At 35.5% G+C, this 26021-nt stretch overlaps 1 protein-coding gene and 1 pseudogene across 8 annotated transcripts in view; both read left to right on the top strand.

Annotated features, from left to right (window-relative positions):
• LOC143225322 (transcription factor ETV7-like) overlaps window positions 1-26021 on the top strand; it is a 98012-nt gene that overhangs the window by 54456 nt on the left and 17535 nt on the right. For 2 of the 8 annotated variants that reach the window (XR_013013793.1, XM_076454487.1), the window contains exon 1: window positions 3383-3950. The exons of 2 other annotated variants lie outside the window; for them this stretch is intronic. The gene's annotated coding sequence lies outside the window, so the exon portion shown is untranslated. Of the gene's footprint in view, window positions 1-3380; window positions 3951-10286; window positions 10427-26021 lie in introns of those variants that run through there. 4 more of the 8 variants (XM_076454484.1, XM_076454485.1, XM_076454488.1 and 1 more) reach the window with 4 other exon arrangements.
• LOC143227619 (5S ribosomal RNA) lies at window positions 7893-8012 on the top strand (annotated as a pseudogene).

The following is a 26021-nucleotide window of genomic DNA, read 5'->3' as shown; positions in this document are numbered from 1 at the left end:
AAAGATCAATAACAGAAAATCAGTTGAGTTTTAATTCTACAAACCTTTCTCCAGTATTTGATAAATTCTCATCAAAATATACGAGATCACTTATTTAAGTTATGTTCACAAAGTTGCCATTATAACTAAAATAAAGTAATTTTGCTACAGTACAGAATTTCGTCGACATACCTAACTTCAACTAAGCCTAAGAGGCGTAAGGTAGAGGGCGTACCGTTAAGGTTATAAACAATTCAATTATTAGGTTGAGGAATAATTCGTGAGCGTTTTTAAATAATTTCATTCAAGCATTACATGCAAGACTATACAATACTTCAATGCATGAACACATTACACCCAAAACATTTATTATGATACTTTATTTCATGTAATACCTAGGTATATAGTATGCATTGTTTAAAACGAAATTGCAAGAAATTAAATGCGAAAAGCAGATGGTGTCGAAAATGGTCGATTTTGTCCACTTGACATTCCATTTAATGAGCTGAAAATGAAAGCAAAAATTAAAGACATATGAAAATCAAACACACCATCTATTAGAGCAAAATTTATCTACCAAATGACATGAAATATTTTGCGAAAGCGTTTCATTTATGAATATATTTTTTTAACTTGAAAAAACGCTCACGAATTATTCCTCAACCCAATATTATATAAAGGGATGATAAAAGACTAATGTTTTCTTGTGCATGTGCTTTGATGATATTATGACCGTCTTGTAGAAGTAATAGATACACTATATACTTCACAAAACTACTTGTATGTTGTTCATTTTTCTTAGGAAAAGTTTATTTTATTTTTTAAGTAAAATTAGTTTGCAAGTTGAAAAAACTTCATGTACAAACTTTTAGCCATTACCTCAAAATCTGCAACTAAAAAAAACAAACAACTTTCAACTCACCCTTTGAGGTTGGCCCGGCACGGCCAGGTGGGTTAAGGCGTGCGACTCGTAATCTGAGGGTCGTGGGTTCGCATCCCCGTCGAGCCAAACATGCTCGCCCTTTCAGCCGTGGGGGTGTTATAATGTGACGCTCAATCCTACTATTCGTTGGTAAAGAGTAGCCCAAGAGTTGGCGGTGGGTGGTGATGACTAGCTGCCTTCCCTCCAGTCTTACACTGCTAAATTAGGGACAGCTAGCTCAGATAGCCCTCGAGTAGCTTTGCGCGAAATTAAAACAAAACAAAACAAACCTTTCAGGTTTTGTGGTAAATATTAAATATACAGTTTGGTGTTAAAAAAAAACAAAGACACAGTTTGCCATGTTTGATATCTATTCGATGGTTTTCATGATAACAGTTATTTCTAGTTTTAGAAAATTGGCCCAACGCTACACGAAGACTATTTGTGCATATTTTTCCCTAAGTCTAAACTGATAGAACTAGATGTTTGTTGGTTGTTTTGCATTTATTAGCGCAAAGCAACAAAGTTACCTGCGCCATAGAACTAGAGGAAAGGCAATAAATAATCATCACTAATTTTAGGCTACTCTTTCTTGTCTTAAAGATTGTTAGGATTTGACTGTCACTTTTATAGTGCACCCACATTCGTAAAGGGTGGAGAGAGTTTTAAGCGAAACATGAATCTGGACCCGTTTAAAACTCGGCCACGCCCGACGCGTTATTTACTGCACGTAAGTGTATGGTTATGCATTCTAGATTTAAAAAAAAAACGAGTCTAAACGCTTCTATGAGATAAACCTCCTTTCTTTATCCAGTTCACTCCTGGAAAGGTTATGTGTACCTTCTACTCGCGTTAGCGAGTTTATGTTGTGATATTATTTTCTTCCTTGATTTTCTTTAAACCATGTAATTTCATAATACGTCATGAATTTCACATATTGTGTATTCATTTTTTCATTAAAGCAATACAACAGAAACACTGGGATTTAAGGTATTTCACCCGTTACTAAGATAAGAAAAAATCAAGGATTTAAATGCTAAAATTCAGAGTTCGACCTCTGTAACAAACAAAGAAATTTCACCTTATTGTGTAGTTAGCATTTAAAAGCAAGACAGTTTAAATTACCGCACTAACGGTAATTAAATTAACGTATCTATACGCTATAGCTCTTTTGCCAAGTTTCTGCAAAGAATATGTTACATAAAAATTAATATTTTAAAGAGTTCGATAACTATAATAAAAATGAAAAAAAAATATTGTTTTATGGTGTTAACAACGCCTTTTCCAATCTAGGGAAGCATAATTATAATAAATTATATCTCTAGTAAGTCATTCGTATTAGCCTTTTTTGTATTTTTAACACAACATTCTTTATCTGGCCCATTGGAATTTTTCAAAAATTGGAAGTGTATTTAATAACAGTACGTCAATCACACTTTCTTTGTTATATGGCCTGGCATGGCCGTGCGCGTAAGGCGTGCGACTCGTAATCCGAGGGTCGCGGGTTCGCGCCCGCGTCGCGCTAAACATGCTCGCCCTCCCAGCCGTGGGGGTGTATAATGTGACGGTCAATCCCACTATTCGTTGGTAAAAGAGTAGCCCAAGAGTTGGCGGTGGGTGGTGATGACTAGCTGCCTTCCCTCTAGTCTTACACTGCTAAATTAGGGACGGCTAGCACAGATAGCCCTCGAGTAGCTTTGTGCGAAATTCCAAAAAAAAAAAAAAAAAATTCTTTGTTATATCTGTTACCGATGACGCGTTTCGCTCCCTGTTGGGAGGCAAGAAACACAATATTGGTTGGAAAAATATTTATACGAAACTAGCAAAAGAATGGAGTGTTAAAAATATGCTAAGCCTAACAGTAATATATCTTGTCAAGTATAATTAAATATTTAGCTACCTTTATATTAGTCGTCTTCGTATCTTTGTTGTGTAATGTTTTTAAGTAACTTAAAATTTCAGGTCTTTTACAACGTATCCTACATTTAAAATGTGACTTTGTTCAGCCTATCCCTTGACAGTGAGTGTGAAACTTCTCAGATTCTGATACTTCTAATAATGAAAAGAAAAAAAAATGAAAGAAACAAAGAAGTTGAAATATCTATGCTTCAGAACAGTATATTTACACTGCCGAATTGTTTAATGTTTTGAAAACTGGATGATAGTCTAATATATGAAGTAAATATTTTCACGGTGAATAATAAAGTACGGATTTTATGATTTAAAGTCCCATTTTTATAATTTTACAGATTAAGAATATCTATCATCGTTTTAACGAATTTAACATGAAGAACAAATGTTTATACAATTTTACACTCAGAACTATCCAAACCTAAACCCTTCCAAGAAATGAGACTACAACACGCTGGCAAAAACACACACACACACACGCGTAAAAAAAAATGGAGCCCTTTTAACCAGTAAATTGACAACACTTTCCGGCTGTCCTAGTTCCAGTGGTGCTTAGGTAAGGAAATAGCATAGTGAATGGTTTAGCAAGGCCCTTTTTATCGGCATTACCTCTACCTGCTGTAGGAAATAACCGGTCCGCTATGATTAAGGCCGTCTGACATTTTATTTCCGCCTGTGGAACGAAAATTCTTTTACTTTAGTGTCAGACTCGAGAAGGAAACAGGCTATATTTCATGTCAAAAACAGTGGAGCCTAAGAGGAAATATTTAGACATCAAACGTTTTAGACGATGAGAAATACTTTATCAAGTATCTGACGTGGAACGGTTATTTCCTCTCGCTTGACGTCAGAGCGGACTTCCTTGTGTAGTCGCCTCACGCAGACGATTGCTATCCATGGTAACCTGTATTAACCAGCCCCAGTTTATGTGTAGTTTTTAGTCAGTATCTCACCACTGGATATAATACACGTACCTGACACGTGCGGAAATTCCTACTAAACCATAAACGGTTGGGATGTTATTTGGTTATTATAAAGCGACTCTGCCAAATCGTGCTTATACAGGCTACGTTACTCAAGAACAGATATCTGGTCGTCTTTTTACGAAAAATATTCATCTAGACATTCGTATAATAAGGTAAGCCATTAACCTCTTGCAAATATTAAACCTAAAGCTGCAGTCGTATTTATATGGTAGTATTCAAAACTTACCGTTTTGCAGAAAGTCGCGAACATTGGTTCTTCATTGTTGTTTTGGTACCCTGCGACGGTTTACGTATAATCTTACAAGCCTTCTCAAACTTTTTATACGTTTTGTATTGTAACGTTTAGGCCTATTGAGGTACAAATGAAATACAATAGAAGTTGTGGATTCAAGCTCATCACACTCAAACCTTAGTGGAATAAGAGGCCTAGTACCAAAGATTTGTTATAGTTGTTTCTCTGTTTGGAAAATTATGTGCGTAGAGGTCAGTAGAGTGTGATGTGATAACTGATAAACTATATTCTCTAATGTTAGTCACAAGAGAAGGAATGACGAGAGCTTCCATTTCTTACTTTGTGTTAGCATTGATAAATGTAACTCAGTCCAGTGCACGAGACAAAGTAAACAAACAAACAAAAAAAAAAGGCAACTGAGTAAAGATTTTAGGAGAATGAATTCAGAATACCAAGGTTTATGGGACGTGTGTTGTTCTTCCCACAAGTTCTATCATAAATCTGGCAAAATATTCTATATGTTGTGGGGTTGATACCCAAAATACATACATAATTGTTTGAAAATTATACGCGATAAAAAGTACGTAACGCACACATGCTGGTTATTATGGCTGTCGTTGTAATTCTGTTGTTTGTTTTTGGAATTTCGCACAAAGCTACTCGAGGGCTATCTGTGCTAGCCGTCCCACCCACCGCCAACTCTTGGGATACTCTTTTACCAACGAATAGTGCGATTGATTGTCATATTATAACGCCCCCACGGCTGGGAGGGCGAGCATGTTTGTCGCGACGCGGGCGCGAACCCGCGACCCTCGGATTACGAGTCGCGCGCCTTACGCGCTTGGCCATGCCGGGCCATCACTGTAATTCCAGTAACCGTGAAGTCCATATTTAATCATCTTTAAGCACCTATATAATTTTATAAATTAAAAAAACACAAAAAAAAAATAAAAATCTTACAAGCATGGAACTTAAAATTGGTCATCTAGGGATGTTGATCTGAGGATGATGTCTAGTTTGACCGAATGCGAATATGTAATGATTTCATTAGTGTAAATTGGATAATAAATAAATACATGTATGCATACACTACGATTTCGTTGGTGTAAATTGGATAATAAATAAATACATGTACGCATAATATGCTACGATTTCATTGGCGTAAATTTGATAGTAAATAAGTACATGTACACATAATATACTATGATTTCATATACTAACACATAAGATATTCGAATACATGAAATACACAAACACATAAGATACGTATACATGAAATACACAAACACATAAGATATACGTATACATGAAATACACAAACACATAAGATATACGGATATATGAAGTACACATACGTACAAGATATACACATGTATGAAGTACACGTGCATACAAGATATACATATATATAAAGTGCACAAGCACATAAGATATACGTATATGTAAAGTACAAGTACACACAAGATATAGATATAAGTTTTTCTTTCTAATTTGATAATAATTTTGATGTGCCACTTGCTTTAAAGATATTTGTTTTATTTCTTTATATTTTTAAATCAAAAATTGAATTTAACCAACATTACAAACGATGGTCATTCACTTTTCTGGACTTTTGATTTTTATGCCTCCTTTATCTGTATTGCAGATTAAGTTTTCATTGGCCTCTCCTCACTCGATCCTTGTGAATTTCCACAATTTTTTATAGGTGGCGCTGCCAAGGAAATTCGTTTTCAAGATAGCATTTGTAAAAATGTTTTAAAAGTTTAATTTGCTGTGGAAATTGTGAATAATTTCAAAATATTAGCTCACAACACGTATACTGTGTACTGCAATTCTTACCTTTCACTAAACATAAAAATACATCATCCATGGATTTATATGGGTTCCCTATGTAATAATAATAATTTTTGAAGTAAAGGTAGAATTTACTCTTCATGCATCCATGTTGACAATTTGCCTTTAAACGTCGTCTATTTATATATCATTTTGTTGATTGACAATCATAATTTATTTTCGGAGACGTTGAACATATTTGTCAGTTTTGTGTTCCACCTCCTAGATTTTCGTTAGAAAAATACATTTAACCACACCATTGGGTAGCGATTAATGTGGTTATTTTCTTGATGCAAATCTATGCAATGAGCTATCTGTATTCTGTCCAACGCAGGAATCGAACTCCAGATTTAAGCATTGCTCGTATATTTTGTCTGTGATAAGACTTTACCCCTTCACATTAAATGGCGGCATACATCTATGTATACTTTTATCTGCGTATGTAGCGAAACTGATGATGTATTCAGCTTATTATTTTACATATTGTGTTTAACAGTACCCAATGTTACATCCGTTCAGTTAGTCCACTAAATGTTCAGCGGTTGATTTATATTTAGGCTTATCATGTTAAAACAAAATCGGGTTTTAAGACGCGGAGTTAATTACCAGAATACAGTTGTGGCTGGGTCGTCACTTATGTAAAATCAGGCCAACCTTATATTTGGAATTAAAGCGTTTTATCCAGGATTTAAGGAAGAAAGCGGCAGAAAAGAAGAAATTGAATATTAACTTATACGCAAGCACTACACGATAGTGAAACCTATTATCCTTTTATGCTGTAGAAAAACAAGAGCAAGAACAAAAATCATTGGACACGTATTCTCGAAACAGTTCAAAGTTTTTATCCAGTGAAATTAGCTTAATGTATCACGTGTTAAACATACCCAGAGAGGAAGAAAAACTTAAACAGGGCGGAGAGAAAGTTGTTGAGAGTGGAAATATAGAAAGGTACAATTATGTATAACATTTGAAAAGGGATAATCATAGGTCCTGTTGCACAATGACAGACAGAATCTGCTTTAAATAGAAAGAGGTAGATAAAAATATGTTTTTTTTATAAGATTGTGGATAAGTAGAGAAAAGAAGAAAGAAAACTCTCAACAGAGATTTAAAGCACAATACTGTAAAATGCTAGAACAATGAAGAAATAGTTAAGAAGCGAAATAATTATGTAATAGAAATATCGCAGATAAACAGCAGGTACGAGAGACAGAAAAAATTAAAAAACTAAGATTACTGAAGCAACTAAAGATGGTGTTATTGAAGGGAAACATTGTACAAGCAAGAAACATAAACAAATTAAATAATATAGAGTTAGTAGAAGTTAGAAACCAAGAAAATGAATTTAATTACATAAAAACTATATAATATAAAGAATGGAAACAGAACTACAAAGAAAAATGACAGAGGGATATTGAAGTAAGCGTATTCCCTGCGAAAGATACGCTTTGTTTGTTTGTTTTGAATTTCGCGCAAAAGTACACGAGGGATATCTGCAATTGCCGTCCCTAATTTATCATTGTAAGACTAGAGGGAAGGCAGTTAGGCATCACCACCAAGTTATGAGCTACTCTTTTACCAACGAATAGTGGGATTTACCGTCACATTATAAATCCCCCACGGCTGAAAGGGCGAGCATGTTTGGTGTGACGGGGATTCGAACCAGCGTCAAAGGAATTCATCTTTGCGAAAACATGATTCAATTAATCATTTGAATGTTTCATAAAGGTTGTTCCCCCCACTGAGGAAAGGAGGTGGGTCATCGGTAAGTTTGGAGCTCTCCTGTGGCGCAGTGGTATGTCTCCGGACTCCCACCGCTGAAAAACTGGGTTTCGATACTCATGGTGGGCATTGTGTAGCCTCGTACTTAATTCCAAACAAAAGCATCTCTATAACCTCCACGCCCCCCGCTAGTACAGCGATATGTCTCCGGAGTTACAACGCTAAAATCAGGGGTTCAATTCCCCTTGGTGGGCTCAGCAGATAGCCCGATGTGACTTTGCTCTAAGAAAAAACACACACAAATTTTGTCATCATTCATACCACATGGAAAAGCGCCGGTTCTCGTCCGATCCCAGAAGCTAAGCTACGTCGGGCCCGGTTCGTACTTGGGAGGGTGACCTCCAAGGAATACCGGGTGATGACGACACAAAATATAGGCCCGGCATGGTCAGGTGGGTTAAGGCGTTCGACTCGTAATCCGAGGGTTGCGGGTTCGAATCCCTGTCGCACCAAACATGCTCGCCCTTTCAGCCGTGGGGGCGTTATAATGTGATGGTCAATCCCACTATTCGTTGGTAAAAAAGTAGCCCAAGAGTTAGCGGTGGGTGGTGATGACTAGCTGCCTTCCCTCTAGTCTTACACTGCTAAGTCAGGGACGGCTAGCGCAGATAGCCCTCGAGTAGCTTTGCGCGAAATTAAAACAAACAAACAAACAAACAACGGTAAGTTTGTGGACTTACGACGCTAAATTCCAGTTTTCGATTCCCACAATGGATATAGAACAAATTGCCCATTGTGTAGATCTGCGTTAAAACACTAACAACGTATATTTCGTTTCCAAGCGAGGTATCCAGATTTCAGGTTTGGAGTTTTTCTGTGCCAGGTTTGGCTAGATCTACAGTGATGTGAAAAAATTTAGGACACCCTATGAAAGCCTGTGTATTCTTGTAATATATTTGGATATATAGATATTTAATTTCAATTTTAACAATACTGAGAGATTATAGGAATATAACTAAACAATTAAAACTGAAGAAAAGACTTTTCAACATCTTCTGTAAATGTAATTCTATAAAAATGCACATTCTAACTGAGGAAAAAGTTCGGACACCCCCACATTTATTCCCACTTAAAATGACTCAACTCACACACGGGTGCATCACACCAGGTGCACATGATTAGAAGATCGTTACTCAGCATTTTGAATGAAGCTTGCTCTATTTAAACCTCAGACATTTAGATTGGTGTGCTCCTGACTGTTGAAGTGAGAGTGAGCACTATGATGAGAGATCTGGGCTTTTACTCGACCATTCCAGGACTCTCCATTTCTTAGTTTTCAGCCAGTCCGTGGTGGATTTACTGGTATGTCTTGGGTCATTGTCGTGTTGCAGGGTCCAGTTCTGCTTCAGCTTTAATTTTCTTACAGATTGTCTCACATGATCCTCAATCACCCTCTGATACACATAAGAATTCATGGTGTATTCTATGATTGTGAGCTGTCCAGGTCCTGCTGCAGCAAAGCAGCCCCAAACCATGACAATTCCACCTCCATGCTTCACAGTTGCTATGAGGTTCTTTTCCTGGAATGCTATATTTGGTTTACGCCAAACATGTCCTCTGTTCTGGTGTCCAAATAATTCAATTTTGGACTCATTTGTCCAAAGAACATTATTCCAGGAGTCCTGGTCTTTGTCTACATTCTCTCTGGCAAACTTCAGTCTGGCCTTGATGTTTCTCTTAGAGAGCAAAGGATTCCTCCTTGCACACCTCCCATGCAAGTTAAACTTGTGCAGTCTCTTTCTGATTGTAGAGGCATGCAATTTCACATCAACAGTAGCCAGAGCCTGCTATAGGTCCCGTGATGACATGTTAGGGTGTTTGGAGACCTCTTGTATCACCTTGCGGTCTGCTCTCGGGGTGAAGTTGCTTGGACGACCAGACCTGGGCACGTTGGCAGTTATTTTGAAAGCCCTCCACTTGTTGACTATTTTCCGGACAGTGGAATGGCTGATTTCAAAATCTTTTGGGATCTTTTTAAATCCCTTACCAGACTCATAAGCTGCTACAATTTTCTTTCTGAAGGCCTCAGACAGCTCTTTTGCTCTCACCATAGTGCTCACTCTCACTTCAACAGTCAGGAGCACACCAAACTCAATATCTGAGGTTTAAACAGGGCAAGCCTCATTCAAAATGCTGAGTAACGATCTTCTAATCATGTGCACCTGGTGTGATACACCTGTGTGTGAATTGAGCCATTTTAAGTGGGAATAAATGTGGGGGTGTCCTAACTTTTTGCTCAGTTAGAATATGCAATTTTGTAGAATTACATTTACAGAAGATCTTGAAAAGTCTTTTCTTCAGTTTTAATTGTTTTGTTATATTCCTATAATCTCTCAATATTGTTAAAATTGAGATTAAATATCTATATATCAAAATATGATACAAGAATACAAGGCTTTCATAGGGTGTTCTAACTTTTTCACGTATTTTTGTTCCGTGTATGTCTCTCTGGTCCGATTCATTCCCATTGTTTTTTCATTTTTTATCTTTCAAGTTGTTAATGTGGGTATGAAGCTGAATTTCTGTTCAAATATATTTGGTCAGTTTCTCCACGTATGTATTAGGAATGTAAAATTTTCAAGAATCAAAAGTATGTTATTTGAACTACTCGATAGAATAAAATTCCTGTATCTTATTTTAGGGCTCACGACTCGCAATCTGAGGGTCGCAGGTTCGAATCCCCTTCACAGAAAACATGCTCGCCCTTTCAGTCATGGGGACGTTATAATATGACGGCCAATCCAATTATTCTTTAGTAAAAGAGTAACCAAAGAGTTGACGGTGGGTGATGATGGCCAGCTGCCTTCTCTGCTAAGTTAGGAACGGCTAGCTTTGTGCGAAATTCAAAACAAACTAAAATTTACCTTATTTGGTGTAATTTTAAAAGTGTCTACATTTTTCATATGTTTTCAAAGGAAGTGTTAATATTTTCACAAAATGTTTTCAACTTTTTTACAGCGGAAGATGAAGTTGGATATCGGATGTTTAGGAACTTGTATTTTTGTAGAATTTATATGATATAATTATCTATAATATGATATGTCAGATTTTTTACTTTTGAAAGAAGCGGCGTCAGTTAATATTTAAAAGTTTTCCAAGTCTATAGTTTCATACTTCTTAGAAATAATTATTTCGTCAGTAGCGATGAGTTAAGTTATAGCACTGAAAAGTAACGTAGATTCGTTCTTTTCCACAAACATTTCCTCTCTTCTAGGGATGTCGAGAGTCGACGTAACATTGGTGGAATTAGATGTGTCAATATTCCAGGAAAAAACATGCAATTTCTTTCACCATCTTAATCATAAACTTCAGTAACATGACGTATCAGTTATGTTCTAGGAACTGTTAACTTAAATGTTACGCCACATTTATGAACGTTTGATATTTAGAAAGGTTAACCGTTTTGCTTTAAAATAAAAGTAAGTAATACGTGGATTATAGATACGACTAGAATACCAGAAAAAAACTGCAAATAGGGTAGAATAATTCTAAGAATCTATGAGTGAAAGCAAAGGACAATATTTTAAAATCTGATAACCACACTACAACTGGTATATTTAGTACCTATGAGATCTTTTGCCAGCACCAGAGCCCGTGTCGGTTGAGATGCAAGAAACACAGTAGTAGTTTAGGCGATGCCGCAGAGATTGTGAAATAGTGGGTTGGCTTTAAATAATTCAACGATACATGATCCCGTGTGTTGTTATGTCATATTTCAAAATTAAGTTATGGTGATAACACGAATTTTAAGCTTTTCAATTTTCAGAAAAATTAATTTTCCAGAAATGAGTAGTTAGTAGGTGAACTGAAATCTAACAACATCAGGAGATAATATAATAGTCATGATACAACAGGGTGGAGGGAGCAGTTTTGATTAGTCAGGCAACTAAGAATATTGTGCAAAGCATATTAGTGCTAGGGAGTCTTGGGAAATATCCCTCAGAAAAATAGGTGTCCTGAGATTGAATTTTGTGTTAATTTTACTATAATTTATTGATAGTATTAACCATTTACAAGAACGTTTTGATGATTCACAAAAATAGGTACACACTAGAACTTATACTAACCATAGCTGTAATAAAATCACAAGTATGTTCACTTGCAGATTACACAGGTAATTGATTATGTATTGTTATACTGATACAAACATTACACTACAATTCTATATATTTACATACAGTTTTTTGAAGTTCAAGTTTAAAAAGTCCTACAGTGACCGTGACAAAATGTTGGTTCAACTGCTGCCCGGTCAGCCGGACCTGTTTTCATGCATGTTTAAAAACAAATATACAACGCTGAAATATAAACAAGTTAAAATAAATTTGTTTCTATATCGCTCTTGTGTTTTTACAGTGATTTTATTCATTGCATGAGCAGTTAATTTCTTCATAGATTGCCCTTTTTTAAATATTATTATATTAAATCTAATACTGTTACGTGTTTTCTCTTTGGCGGATTATTTTGAATAATTTAGTAAAAATAATGGTAAGTCCGGTCCAAGTAACGGTGAAGAATTAATTTACTTTTTCATTAACTTTGCTACAATCTGCGTTCACTAATAGGCCTAACCTCACAAACCAACTGTCGTCAGAAACTGTCAAATTAATGCCAGCCTAACTTATAAATTTATTTGCAGAATTTTCTCTCCAATCATTCTATATCAAACACGAGGTATGACTAACTGAACAGATGCAATAACTCGTTTTCTGAGTCCCTAACATACACTGAAGTAATAAACTAATTATTGCAATAAATACGATAAACTCGCCAATGTATTAGATACTATACTGATTCTCTCACTGTGCCATTTATATTGCTCTTTTTTTCTGTTTACTACACGAAATTCCTCGATTTTTACGTCATCATAGTAATTGACTCCCTCTAGCAAACAAATATCTAACTTAAAATATTGAAAATAAAGTTTACAGGATTATCATAATTCGCTAATTAATAATATATGAAATGGTATGTTTTACAGTAGCTGGGTAGCATACTGAAAAATAGATCTATTTATCAGAGAAAGAGAATTTGTTGTAAATAGACATCTGGTTGAAAGAGGTTTTACTCTGGTGACAAAATAATTGCCTTTCTGTAACTCACATTCCTATTTTGCTTTTCTTATTGCTTACTCGTGCTTAAATTTTGTAGATTTCTTGATTCGTAATTTTAGGTATGTTGGTGTGACCATTAAGTGAAAAAGTGCACGTAAAAATAATTATCAGTAAATTGCTTATCTTGGATAAATTTAGTTTTATGAACTTTCTAAAAAAACTTCATATTAAAATGTAACATTAGTTCCATGAAAAATTACAAACACTTCACATTAAAACTTAACGTTTTCCTCCTGCTTTATTTTTCTAAATAGGATTAGAATAAACATTTCTACTAATGAACTACAATATTTAGGATGTATATCAACATTACGTTTAGCGTGCTGCTGTTTGATAATGAAACATTTACAATATCAGTTATATTGTTGTTGTTGGTTACTTTTCTATACACGTACTCGGTCATTTTGATCGAGTTGTAATTACCATGTAATTGTAAAATTATATATGTTATAACTTTTAACGTTGTAAATATAGAGTAAAGAAATTTTGCATAATTTAAATTTAAGATATATATTAAAAGGCTCTCTTAGAGCTGGGTGGAGCTTTGTATGTACCGAAGAAGATGGAAGGCCCAGAACCGTTAATGGATCACTAAATTTTTCGAGTGAGATTACCACTTGGGCCATTGGATGCCAACTTGTTTTGTGGCGAATGGTGATGGATAAGACTCTGGCTTGTGTCTGAGGTGTTGCCTACAGAAAGTGAACATTTCTAATATTGGATGTGACGTCTACATCCTTGAGCTGGATGTATTATGAAGCCTGTGAAAGGGCGAGCTGATGTTTTGTAGGAAAATAATCCAATCAGGAACAATGGACTTCACGAGTATACATAACAGAAGGAATGATAGTGCCTCCATTCTGTGATTTAATCTGGTTGCAGTCTAATGCGTTGGCCACGCATGGGATGAATTGTTTTCTGTCCATAAAGAGAGCAGCATGTGGCTAGCAAGGGATGAAGTGTTCATGTTTCTTGTAACTATGGGTGATAAACTATCTAGCTAGATATCAGAATGCTTGTAGGGATGGTGAATGAAGTGTAAGTCACTGAAAATAGTCGTAATGCCAGGGTTACGTCCGTTGCACCACGGCTGATAGCAAATATGTGACTGTCAAAACATCCAAGGTCATAGGTTGAAGATTGTGCTGAGAATCTATAACAAATGTAGTGAAAGCAATTCGGTGGCTTGTTGAGTGATTGATTGTATCAAAGAACGGGGATTCAGCACTCTATAACCACAGGTGACTTTGTGGTGGAACATGCTGTTATATACCATCCCCAAAAGCCATCAACAGTTGTATGTGGCATCACACTACCTACATTCTGACAAATAATGTCAAAATGTGGTTCTAATACAATCTGTTGTACCAGGACTTTATATCATCTCTGGTTTTCATGTCAGGGGCACGGCCAGAGATGGGGTTACATTAAACACTACTCCAATACTATAAAATGCCTAAAATGTTTACAGTCTTCAATGTATTTAAATAAACAATTGACTTTTATCTAAATAATTTCAATTCTTCATGTAGAAGGAAAGGCCTACGTTGTCTTTGGAAAAGAAAAAAATACCTCCTACGCAGTGTACTAATGGCTTCGCTCATGACCACGTGACTTTCTTATTTGCATATTCAAAATAGTTTTTATATAACAAACTAAATTCTCTATATGTTATTGATTACTTTGAACTTCACAAACATGTAAAAAGTGATTTGATGATGGCATTAATAATCTACAACTTTAATTTCCCTAAAAACATATTTACAGCGATAGCTATATTAATATTTACTATGTAACAAGACACATTTAGCATTCATTTCCTGGAAAACAAAACACTTCTTAAGGAATTACTTTGAAAACCTGTTTTATATTTGGCACAGTTAAGTCTCTTTCGAACTCTAAAGGAAATTAGTTTTTGTAATCATCGTATATACTTACAACCACTAGTTTCATTTGATGACGTATTAATTACCACTACAGATATCAACTGTGAGATCATCCAAACGAATGCAATGTTTTTGTGAAAGGTTTAACGAAGCTTTTCTCACTGTATGTTCTACTATTCTTTTTATTTTCCGCTGTGTAAACAAAATATTTATCTTTTTATGTTTAAAGCAGTGGTATTTATTCTAAGGTGTAAATCATGTTTCCTCGTAAGCACGCTCACAGCAAGCAACCTGCTACGATTCACTGACAATTCACGAGCCTCTACATCAGATTAGGCCTCGGCACTTTTCCTCAATCCAGACAAACAGGTCAACTATTTGACGTGTTTCCTTACCATACTTCCTCATTCCACCCCTCTTCTCTTCCCCAATTGTGCACCAAGATATTTTTACTAATACCCCTCGTTTTGTACGTGTACCATTTGGCGAACGCATGTCGGCCAAAAAAAAAAAAAAAAACACGAAATGTAAGTATTGTGTGGTTAATACTTATTATTCCATGAGACTTGTAATTAGATGTTAAACTTACCTGAAGGGTACGTGTAGGACAATATGTATTGGTGAAAATATCAGCTTTTCGTTATATGAAGTACCACTTGCAAACCGTTCGTTATTTAGTCGTCAAGTTATTTTAAATTTTATCTTCTGTACACCAGGAATGAGAATGATACCTTAACATCCTCACACCGACGGTTTATTGGTTTGTTGTTAAGCGCAAAGCTACATAGTAGGCTTATCTGCTCACCACGGTAATCTAAATTCGATTTACAGCGTCGTAAGTTTGCAGATTTAACGCTGACCTACTGTGGGAGGGGATCTCCTAACTAGAACAACAGACATTATTTAAGATAGTGTAAAGCCGATAAAACTGATTAGTTCCTATATATCTGTTCTGATGGGTTTAAACGCGTAATACTGCGAGGTTAGAATAAAATTATAGGCTAAAAGAAAACTAGTTTTTTGTAACATCGAAAGTGTTTACTATGAATAATTGTTTCAGTAGAATGGAGAGGTTATTGGAGTCTGAGATATTTTTAATAGTTTACAGTAGGTCATACGTAATTCTTGCAACGTGGCTCGTTTCCTATAGTGAACAGATAGCAACAGCCTATTGTGTAGTTCTGTGCTAAAACACTTAACATATTAAGTAATTCTTAAACATTACAGAAACAATACAACATTTTGTTCAATAAATGGTTTGTTTCGTCGTTAAGCTCAAAACTACACTTTTGGCTATCGAAACCTGGTTGTTAGCTCTATATGTCAATAGACATACGGTGTATGGTTTCTACATATTTAATCGTTCCAGGAAAGCTGCAGGAGTGGATGAAGGAACAAAACATCGAAAACCTAACGTCTAAATTTATTATCTTGGATAAATTACAGTTAAATAATGTTAGGATTTTAAAAAAAAATCACGTCCAGCAGTGGAAAAATTCGAGTTTAAAAACATAGAATAGTTATTCCGAGCTCCATCAGAGAGTTACGTTAAATAGGCGTACAGTTTCGAAAGTTGAAGCATACAGATAGAATTGAAAAACATCTTATGCAGAGCAGAGAAATAATGTTTCTAGATGGCACCATTTGTCAAGTTTTCTAAGAAAACCATGTACTGATAGATTTCTTCCATTCATTTTGTTTACCATACGCAACGCTGTTCCAACTTATATTTTGTCCTCTCGAGGCCTAGCATGCTAAACAGACTTACGCTGTTCCGAGAATGACGTGAGCAGTTTCATGCATGAAAATATCACACCTTATTATATATATTGCTCTTTAGGGTCAATGTTCTTATACATCGAAACGTGTGTGCGTATTTTTCTGTTAGTAAAGCCACATAGGACTGTATGTTGTGTTCATCGAGGGGAATCGAACCCTTGATTTTAGCGTTGTAGATTCATAGATTTACCGCTGTACCAGCGGGGGACATACACCGAAATATAAGAACTTTGCATGTGGATCAAATCGTACCCTTCACGAGCGTAATGCTAACTTGTTCATAAATATATAATAATAATAATAATAAATAGAGATTAACAAATAATAATAATAAACTATAAAAATAAAAATTCCCCCAGTAGTTCAGCGGTATGTCTGCGGACTTACAACGATAAAAACCGGGTTTCGATCGCCGTGGTGGGCAGAGCAGAGATAGCCCAATTCAAAACAACAACAACAATAATAATAAACAATAAAAATAATAATAATAAACAACCATGATGATTATAATAAAGAATAAAAAACAATAATGAATAAATAGTAATAATTAATTACGACGAATAAATAATGCATAGCTAATAGTTAAAGAATTCATATTAGATATCAATGAAGACGTAGTTTCAAAAAGTAGGTTTTTGTATATTCTTTCTGAAAAAAAAACTTAATTGATTTCGGCCCGGCATGGCCAGGTTAAGGCACTCGACTCGTAATCCGAGTGTCGCAGGTTCGAATCCCCGTCACACCAAACATGCTCGCCCTTTCAGCCGTGGGGGCGTTGTAATCTGACGATCAATCACATTTTGGCTATCGACATTCGTTGGCAGAAAAGTAGCCAAAGAGTTGGCGGTGGCCGATGATGACTAGCTGCCTTCACTCTAGTCTTACACTGCTAAATTAGGAACGGCGAGCGCAGATAGCCCTCATGTAGCTTTGCGCGAAATTCAAAACAAACAATTGATGTTAATGTACCGTAGTAATACTATTTTACACGTGTATAGGGTGGTTTTCTGTTATTACCAGGGCCAGGTGGTTATAGCGTTCGACCCGTAATCTACTGGTTCGAATCTCCACCCCATCTGACATGCTGGGGGGTCGTTATAATGTGCGCTTAATCCCACTATTCGTTGGTAAAAAAAGAGTTAGCGGTAACTGTTGATGACCAGCTGCCTTCTCTCTAGCCTTTCACTTAACATATTCAGTAATTCTTAAACATTACAGAAACAATACAACATTTTGTTCAATAAATGGTTTGTTTCGTCGTTAAGCTCAAAACTACACTTTTGGCTATCGAAACCCGGTTGTTAGCTCTATATGTCAATAGACATACGGTGTTACATTAAATATGGCTAGCGCAGATAACCCTCATGCAGCTTTGGGCGAACCTTCAAACAAACCAGATCTCGTTATTACCTTCAGATTTGTTTGTTTGTTTTTTTAATTTTGCGCAAAACTACACGATATTTGTATATATTTGTCAATATTTGTATTCTCGAAAAGTTTCGTTTGTTTTTCTGTTGTTGAGCACAATGAGCTATATATGTTCTGCTCAGCGTGGGTATCGAAACTCGATTTTTAGCGTTATAAGCCCTCAGATTTACAGCTGAGTCATTGGGTGTGGAGAGGGGTGTTCTCTTTCGAAAGTTGCTAAGGTTATCTGTAGCCATCCTCAATTTGGAATTACTGACCAGTCAGTAGCCCTCTCTCATCCACGTTAAGGAATTAACTGTTACTCTAATAATGCACCCATACCTTAAAATACTGGAAATATTTTGTGGTGTTATAGTGTGCTTTTGAACACTCGAAAACGATTAACTTATAAGTTATTTTAATTTATTAGAATATGTGAACTGACGCAAAAGCTACTACTTCACAAAGTTATTTTCAAGTACTATTTTTGTTATCCTTTTAAGCTATGACAACATTACATTTTATCAGTGAAGCTGCACATTTACGAAGGAGTCTTGTCTTTACAACGAAATATTTGTTTGTTGTCAAGCGCACAGCTACAAAATAGGCTATTTGTGCTCATCCTATCACGGATAGATAAACCAGGTTTTTAGCGTTATAAGCCAACAGACTTTTCGCTGTACCACTTGGGAGAACATGCAGTACAATCTATAGTTTAATTAATTAAATACTGGGAGATAGTAGAAAAACCAAACCTCAGAGCAAGATGAAAGATAATGCAGACATTGTAGGAAAGTCAATAAAACACTTGGAGGGCAGAGACAAGCTACAAAATTCATTGTACCAACAGCTAGAACAGTGTCACTTTTAATTTATCTACAAGTTTACGATATCGCTATACATTAACAAAATTTACAGAAATCCTGTAAGATTAATATATTTTTACGTCTACACGCATTCATTCACTTTATACTCACGTTTACTTATCATTACACGTTCATTGTATGTTGGTCATTACTTGTCTACTTGATAGTTTCACTATAGTATTACCTGTTACAAGTTTTTACGTGATCGATCAACTGCTTGCTACCTTCTTTAATAAACGGTAATATTTGATTCGTGGTCTGCACTTGTGGAGGAACAGTACCTGAAAAGGATTAGATGTGGACTAGCTTCTAATAATGTTTTAACTGCACAAGTATATTTTAGCGTTATCACTTTTAATACAAGCCACCCTATTGCTCGCCCCATATACACAAGCCTAGTAATATATGAGCTAAAAAATGACAAAAATATTCTAGTCAATACATTTATTTATCAACTATGGAATGGAATTTAATAATCTTAAATATGATTTATATATATATATTTATCCACTTAAACTTACTTATATAAAATAATTTTCAACCACATAAATAGTTTTAAAGGTGGACAATTTTTGATCCACTGGAAACTAGGAAAATCCCCGCGTGAACATTTTGACCACTGTTTCGGTGGAGTAACAAAATATTGACTAGTTTTCCAAGGAGGTCACTCATTCAGAAGTAAACACCAGATATTTTGGTTGTATCAATGAGTTCACTATTCAATTACTCTGCGTTCTTTCTGCCATAGAGGTACACCTGACAACTCTAAGTCTGTACTGTAATCACATATGAAAACTTAAAAAAAAACACACAAACAAATCGATATAAGGTTTCACAGAAAATATTATAGCACAAAACTACACAAAAGGCAGCCGAAACCCGATTTTAGTACGTAGACCTTCAATTTTATCTCTGAGCGACTGGGTTACGGGTCTAAAATGTCCGTGAGATTTTTGAGTTACTTGTAAAGACCATTAGAAGAACAGTTGAAAGTTGTTTCGTTAGGCCATACATAGTTGCTGGAGCAAATAACATTGTTTAGTGCTACAAGACTATTCATGAACAATCGTTTCTCAACATCTCACTCAAGGACTGAACGCACGTTGTAACAGAATCATCAATAATTACGTTGACTAACAGTTTGCTAACCCTAAATAATTCAGACGTTTTGTAATCACTGCAGGTTTATAGCTGTCCTGCCACGACCTCTGTGACTCGTTGTTTGATCTTTTAATTTAATACAATTACTTACATTAAAAAAAACTATACATTGTTTTAATTAACAATTTAATATCGATCTCTCCATCTCGTGCTTGATAAGTAACGTGTGTTCATGCTTCATTAACAAATTGGTTAGTTTTACTCTTTTCCGATACGTAGGTATTATTACCGATCCTTGTCTCTTACCTAATTAACGGTAAATCTCCAGGTTTTTGTATGGACTTACAAACCTAGTATCATGGGATTGATTTTCTGCAGTGGGTTTTTTTTTTTTTTTTTTTGGAATTTCGCACAAAGCTACTCGAGGGCTATCTGTGCTAGCCGTCCCTAATTTAGCAGTGTAAGACTAGAGGGAAGGCAGCTAGTCATCACCACCCACCGCCAACTCTTGGGCTACTCTTTTACCAACGAAAAGTGGGATTGACCGTCACATTATAACGCCCCCACGGCTGGGAGGGCGAGCATGTTTGGCACGACTCGGGCGCGAACCCGCGACCCTCAGATTACGAAGCGCACACCTTAACGCGCTAGGCCATGCCAGGCCTTCTGCAGTGGGCAAAGCTTCAACAGTCTGTTGTGTTTCATATTTTTTAAATTCTTCCTTCATGTTTTAAGTCGTTTTAAGCTTTTTTTTTTTTATTACGGATTGACAAATTTTTTATATTCGAGAATTTTTGTGGACAGTTTTGTAAGATGAATAAAACATTTTATGTCAATGAAGCCTGTACAAATTCTGTCCATTGTAATTTCTATATTAGCCATACTGTATTTCAAAAGTTTAGCAAAAATGGAACTTTTTTTTAGCAGGCAGATTCAAGATGATATATTGTCTTTAGAACACGTAAAAACCTTGTTCTTCCAAATGACTTGTTATGCTTTAAGGCAGGTTCCAGTTTAATTTTGACAAGTCCAAGTCACTGAAACATGCACTAAATATTACGTATAACCAACAAAGATCAGTTAAACGGGTGAATAAACTGCAAATCTTAAGCCTAAAAGATCCACCGACTCGAACCTTGGAAGTACGATTTCGACTATGAGTTCCATCCAGCACCAGGATAACCAGATTAATTTTTATGCTTTCAAAAGATTATTCAACTATAATTAGTTATACACATAAGCTTATTTTTGTCTCGTAGAAAAAGTTCGAAAAATATATAAAATTATGTTTTAGTATATGTTTTCAGATTCATTAATTTACTAAACAAACTCCATGAGAACAAACAAATTATAATTGTTTTTTTTTAAATTTGGAGCCACACAGTGATTTCCTTAATCTGTTTGTTTTTTTTTTTTTATTTCGCGCAAAGCTACACGAGGACTATCTGCGCTAGCCGTCCCTAATTTAGCAATGTAAGACTAGAGGGAAGGTAGCTAGTCATTACCACCCACCGCCAACTCTTGGGCTACTCTTTTACCAACGATAGTAGGATTGACCGTCACATTATAATGCCTCCACGGCTGAAAAGGCGAGCATGTTTGGTGCCACCAAGATTTGAACCCGCGACCCCCGGATTACAAGTCGAACGCCTTAACCCACCGGGCCATGCCAGGCTTTTCTTAATCTATACCCTTGTTTTAAAACTTTGTTGAAAATTGAAGCTTAAGTTGTGAAAGACAATTAATTATTAGATTTTTTGCTAAAACATTTAAGTCTTTAAAAATCATATTATTCATATACACCAGATTATTTTGTACCAATAATTATAACACAGCAGCCAATATTTAGAAACATCAAACAAACACTGTCTGTCGAGGAATGTAGCGTGAAATTATTAAGTATATTTCTAATGTATTTTCGCACATATTACCTTAAACGGGTAATGTTATATTTATTCATTGTTTTTGGATAAAAATACTCAGAATAGCAAATGAAAATTAACCAATAATTCGAGTAATTTTGGCTAGCACTCTTAGACATAAACTACGCGATTCCAGTATTTATGTAAGAATATTTGTTGGTTTTGAAAAACTTAATATTTGATTTGTCGTGTTGTTGTTGCAAAAAGTAAACTACCCAATGAGACAATGCTTATCAATATTGTTCTAACTTGAACTTTTCTAATAATTGAAACGTGTAAAAAATGTTCATCCTGCTAATTGCGAGTTAAATTCTATGGTTGTCGCTCTTTTTTTACCCCGCTAAATATAACGTTTCTTAATCGTAATAGTAGTAACGTGTACTTTATCGTTCCTGGAAAATATCAAGAAAAACACACAACTCTACCGATCTATTAAAGGACTTCCGGTTTAAAAAGGAAATTCTAGTACTGATGACTTCTTCAAAACCCTCCTTTTGTACACTAGTAATTGCATTACGGATACTTATTACTTAAGTATAACAATACAAAAAATACGTTTCCGGTGTCTGTATTTTTGGAACAAATTATCAAAATTAATTTCTGAAAAACACAAGACAGACGAACAGTCCATTCTGTTCGGGAATTTATAAAATATCGTAGGCTATGTCGTATAATTAAGGATGTCTGTAAAATGTGCTTGTCAAACAGCCCTATCGAAATCATGTCTATTGAGGCCTATGGAAGACAGAATGTTAGTTTTATTTTGTTTTTAACGTTCCGTAGTTATGATATACTCTAGTCTTCCTTTATAGTCACTTTCATTAATAGTATTGGTTGGAATGTCTAATATATCAAGTCTTATTACCTTTTACTTTTATTACAAAGATTGTTTTATACGGTTAACTTAAAACATGGATTTGAAATTAACCTACATCTAAGCTGGTTGAACCTCGTGAAATATTGAGTTTACGTTATAAACCATTATTAACAATTAGCGTACCCAACAAATGAAACGATATAATCCATGTACGTCGATGGATAACAAAAGTATGTTTAATTAGTTATACTGACAACCAGGCTATCTTTAGTTTCGGTTTAAGTATTAGTTTACGCTGACTGATAGTTAATATTATCATATATATATTATCTATTATTTAACATGGCGTTACAGATGTTAATTCAGTACTTAGGCGTGTGTGTGTTTTTATAGCAAAGCCACAGCGGGCTATCTACTGAGCCCACCGAGGGGAATCGAATTCTTGAATTTGGCGTTGTACATACCGCTGTACTAGCGGGAGGCAGTATTTAAGCATTACAGACATCCCAATAAATTAGTTCATACAATCCACACAACAGGATAGTCTCTAAATGACTGTTTCATGAAGTTTTAAATACAATATTCAAATTAATACTAATGTTTTCCTTTTACATTTTATAAGACTATTAGTGTATGCATATGAATGCATACAAACAAATATATACGTATAATTATCATGGTCCCCCGCTAGTACAGTGGTATGTCTCCGGATTTACAACGCTAAAATCAGGGGTTCGATTACCCTCGGTGGGCTAAGCAGATAGCCCTTTGTGGCTTTGCTATACGTAAAACAAATAATTATCATGTTATGAGATTTCTACTATCTTTTAATATAAAGCTCTTATCGTGGTTGTTCGTTGGCTGTGTAAAATAAAACACAAAACTTGTGTATTTCTATTGGAAGTTATACACAGCCTCGGAAACCACGTTTGGTAAGTCAGCAAGATATAACCAACAGAGGATTATGTCAGACTCAAAGATAACTGGGAGACATCGTAGTTTCAGTTGTTAAAATGTGCCCTGGTGGTCACGTATGGATCAGTGACGTGTACAGATAGGGGGTAGAGGGAGCTCAGTCCCAGGGCCCATGGTCTTAATGAGGACCCATTGATAATTTTATTCTATGTAAAATGACACGGGATGCAGGGCACACAAAAATTGTTAGCCCCTGGGCCCACACAAACTTAAATATGCCACTGGTATGGATGCTAGTGGAAGATGTGACTTAAGTTGTTGATAGTTTGAGTTGGTAAATGTAAATTATTGCAAGTACTTGCGGGTTAACTCTAGCACGGTTGGTAGAGTACTCGCCTTGTTCATCTTCTAAAAGTGCATAAGTATTATAATAATAAATAATGCAGTAAATTCCAAAAAGGAACACTGTAATGTTTTTTCTGTTTATAGAATGTGACGTTTAAAGCGAGAAATGATGTTTCGTTGGGGGTTGGCATGGCCTGGAGTTCAGGGCGTCAACTCATAATCTGCAGGTCATAGATTTGATTTTGTTCAGAAATTCACAGCAAAACTTAGCGAGAGCTATTTGCGCTAACTGACCATAATTTGCAGTGTAAGACGAGAGGGAAGACAGCTAATCATCACCACCCACCGCCAGCTCTTAGGCTACTCTTTCACCAATGAAGAGTGGAATTGATCGTAACATTATAACGCGCCCATGACTAAAAGGGCGAGCAAATTTGGTGTGACGGAGATTCGAACCTGTGACCCTCAGACTATGAGAAGTCAAGCGTCTTAACTACCTGACCATGCGGAAACACGAATGTAAGATCCTAGCACTGCGAAATTACTTTGAATTACATGATATGCGTCCGGATTGCCCTTAAAAGAGCTCTAGATTTCGAATCTGACGAACTAGGTTTGAATCATCTCGTTGTTTAGAAAAGAAATGCTATGATGTACATTTCCATCATCATGATGTATTTAAAAGCAACGGTCTTCTGTTTAATTAGAATCGAGGTTCGAATTTTTATTGTAGTTGCCCTTGATTAGTTAGATTTTGAGTTGTCCATTTTGTACATTCCGTGTTGTATTTGTATGCAAAGGCCCTCTGTTTAATAGTGTTTCACGATGTCCATTTTATTTTTATGTCTTTCCCGAAAAGGAGCCAAAGACCGTCCTGTGGGGTCACGTGCTTTAATTACTCGCTCCACAATACAGTAGTTTGTTGTCTGTTGATGAGTCAGTAGACGTCACATAAGGGATGCTTAACATCACAATTTGTACTGTGATGACGTCAGTAAAACTTGCACATATCACGTTAGTGCAAGAAATAAAAATATTTGTTACTGTTAAATTTTGGTTTTATTTACTTTTGAAACACTTTTGGGGATCCTGCAGAATTACATCTAGTGTAATATTTTAATCTACATGTTTATGTGCCAGATAAAGCTAATCATGATGATGGTAAAATATATTTAGAATATTTTTAAAGTTAAGGCCTCTGTGGAATTTCGACATTTCGCTCAGTGTGTGATAAGAAAAGTAGGTATAAGTACGAGAAGTAGTGAAGCAGTGAATGAATGAGTAGTTAATGGCTACTTAGTCATTTGGTAGTGACTGAGGTTAGTGTCATCAGTGAGAGTTGTCTTTTCAGTTACTTGATCGGTTAGAAATTCTATAAGTAAATTTAGGGTAGGTACAATTAGTTATTTTGTTATCGCCTTTCAGTATCTCATTGTTCATCGGTTCATAATGCTAAACACACTTACTTAATAACTTAGGTCTACAACTTGTGTGAGAGTAAACGTAGCCAATTGCATACGTTATAGAATAAATCAATATATCTGTTATTATCGTCACGTGGTCTTGAATTTGTATCATTTGAACTAAATAATCTTATCGAATCCACCGAACAACAGAACACATTACAACTGTTTATTCCGTGTTATATCCTGACGTATAGTGTATTTAAGTGCAACGGTTTTATGTTTAATTAAATTCGAAGTTGTCTATATATTTCACATATATAAATTGCCGCATCGTGTCGCATGTAAATGTAACGATCTTCAATTTAATTAAATTAAATTTTTACATTTCGTATATTTCTTTATTAAAAAAAACAACAATTTTTCAGTTCTAGATCTAGAATTACAGAAATACTGTATTCAGATTGGAAGAATAAGTCGTATGCGTGAATTAAAATGATATACCAGAAATACCATAATTTTATTTCTAATGGGTGGTATTCGCTTGTAGCCAGCGTGTGGCTTAAGTTACCAGGTGCATTAAGTTTGTGGTAACAGGATATTGTCTCGAACAAGGTAAGATTTCTTTGCTATTTAATGGACAAGAGGAGTGCTTTTTTTAAAAGTGTAACACAACATTAGGATTTCTGCGCTGTATACAATCAGAAGGAGAGATATGAATATATTTTATTTGTTTAACTCTGAACAGGTGAGCACATAAAAACATTCACGATATATAACTATAGTTAACTAAAACATTCACGATATATAACTATAGTTAACTA

This window comes from Tachypleus tridentatus, chromosome 9, assembly GCF_004210375.1.
Source record: "Tachypleus tridentatus isolate NWPU-2018 chromosome 9, ASM421037v1, whole genome shotgun sequence".
In the NCBI taxonomy this organism is placed as follows: domain Eukaryota; kingdom Metazoa; phylum Arthropoda; class Merostomata; order Xiphosura; family Limulidae; genus Tachypleus; species Tachypleus tridentatus.
Note: the sequence above shows the minus strand (reverse complement) of the source record. Positions and strands in the feature narration are given on the sequence as shown.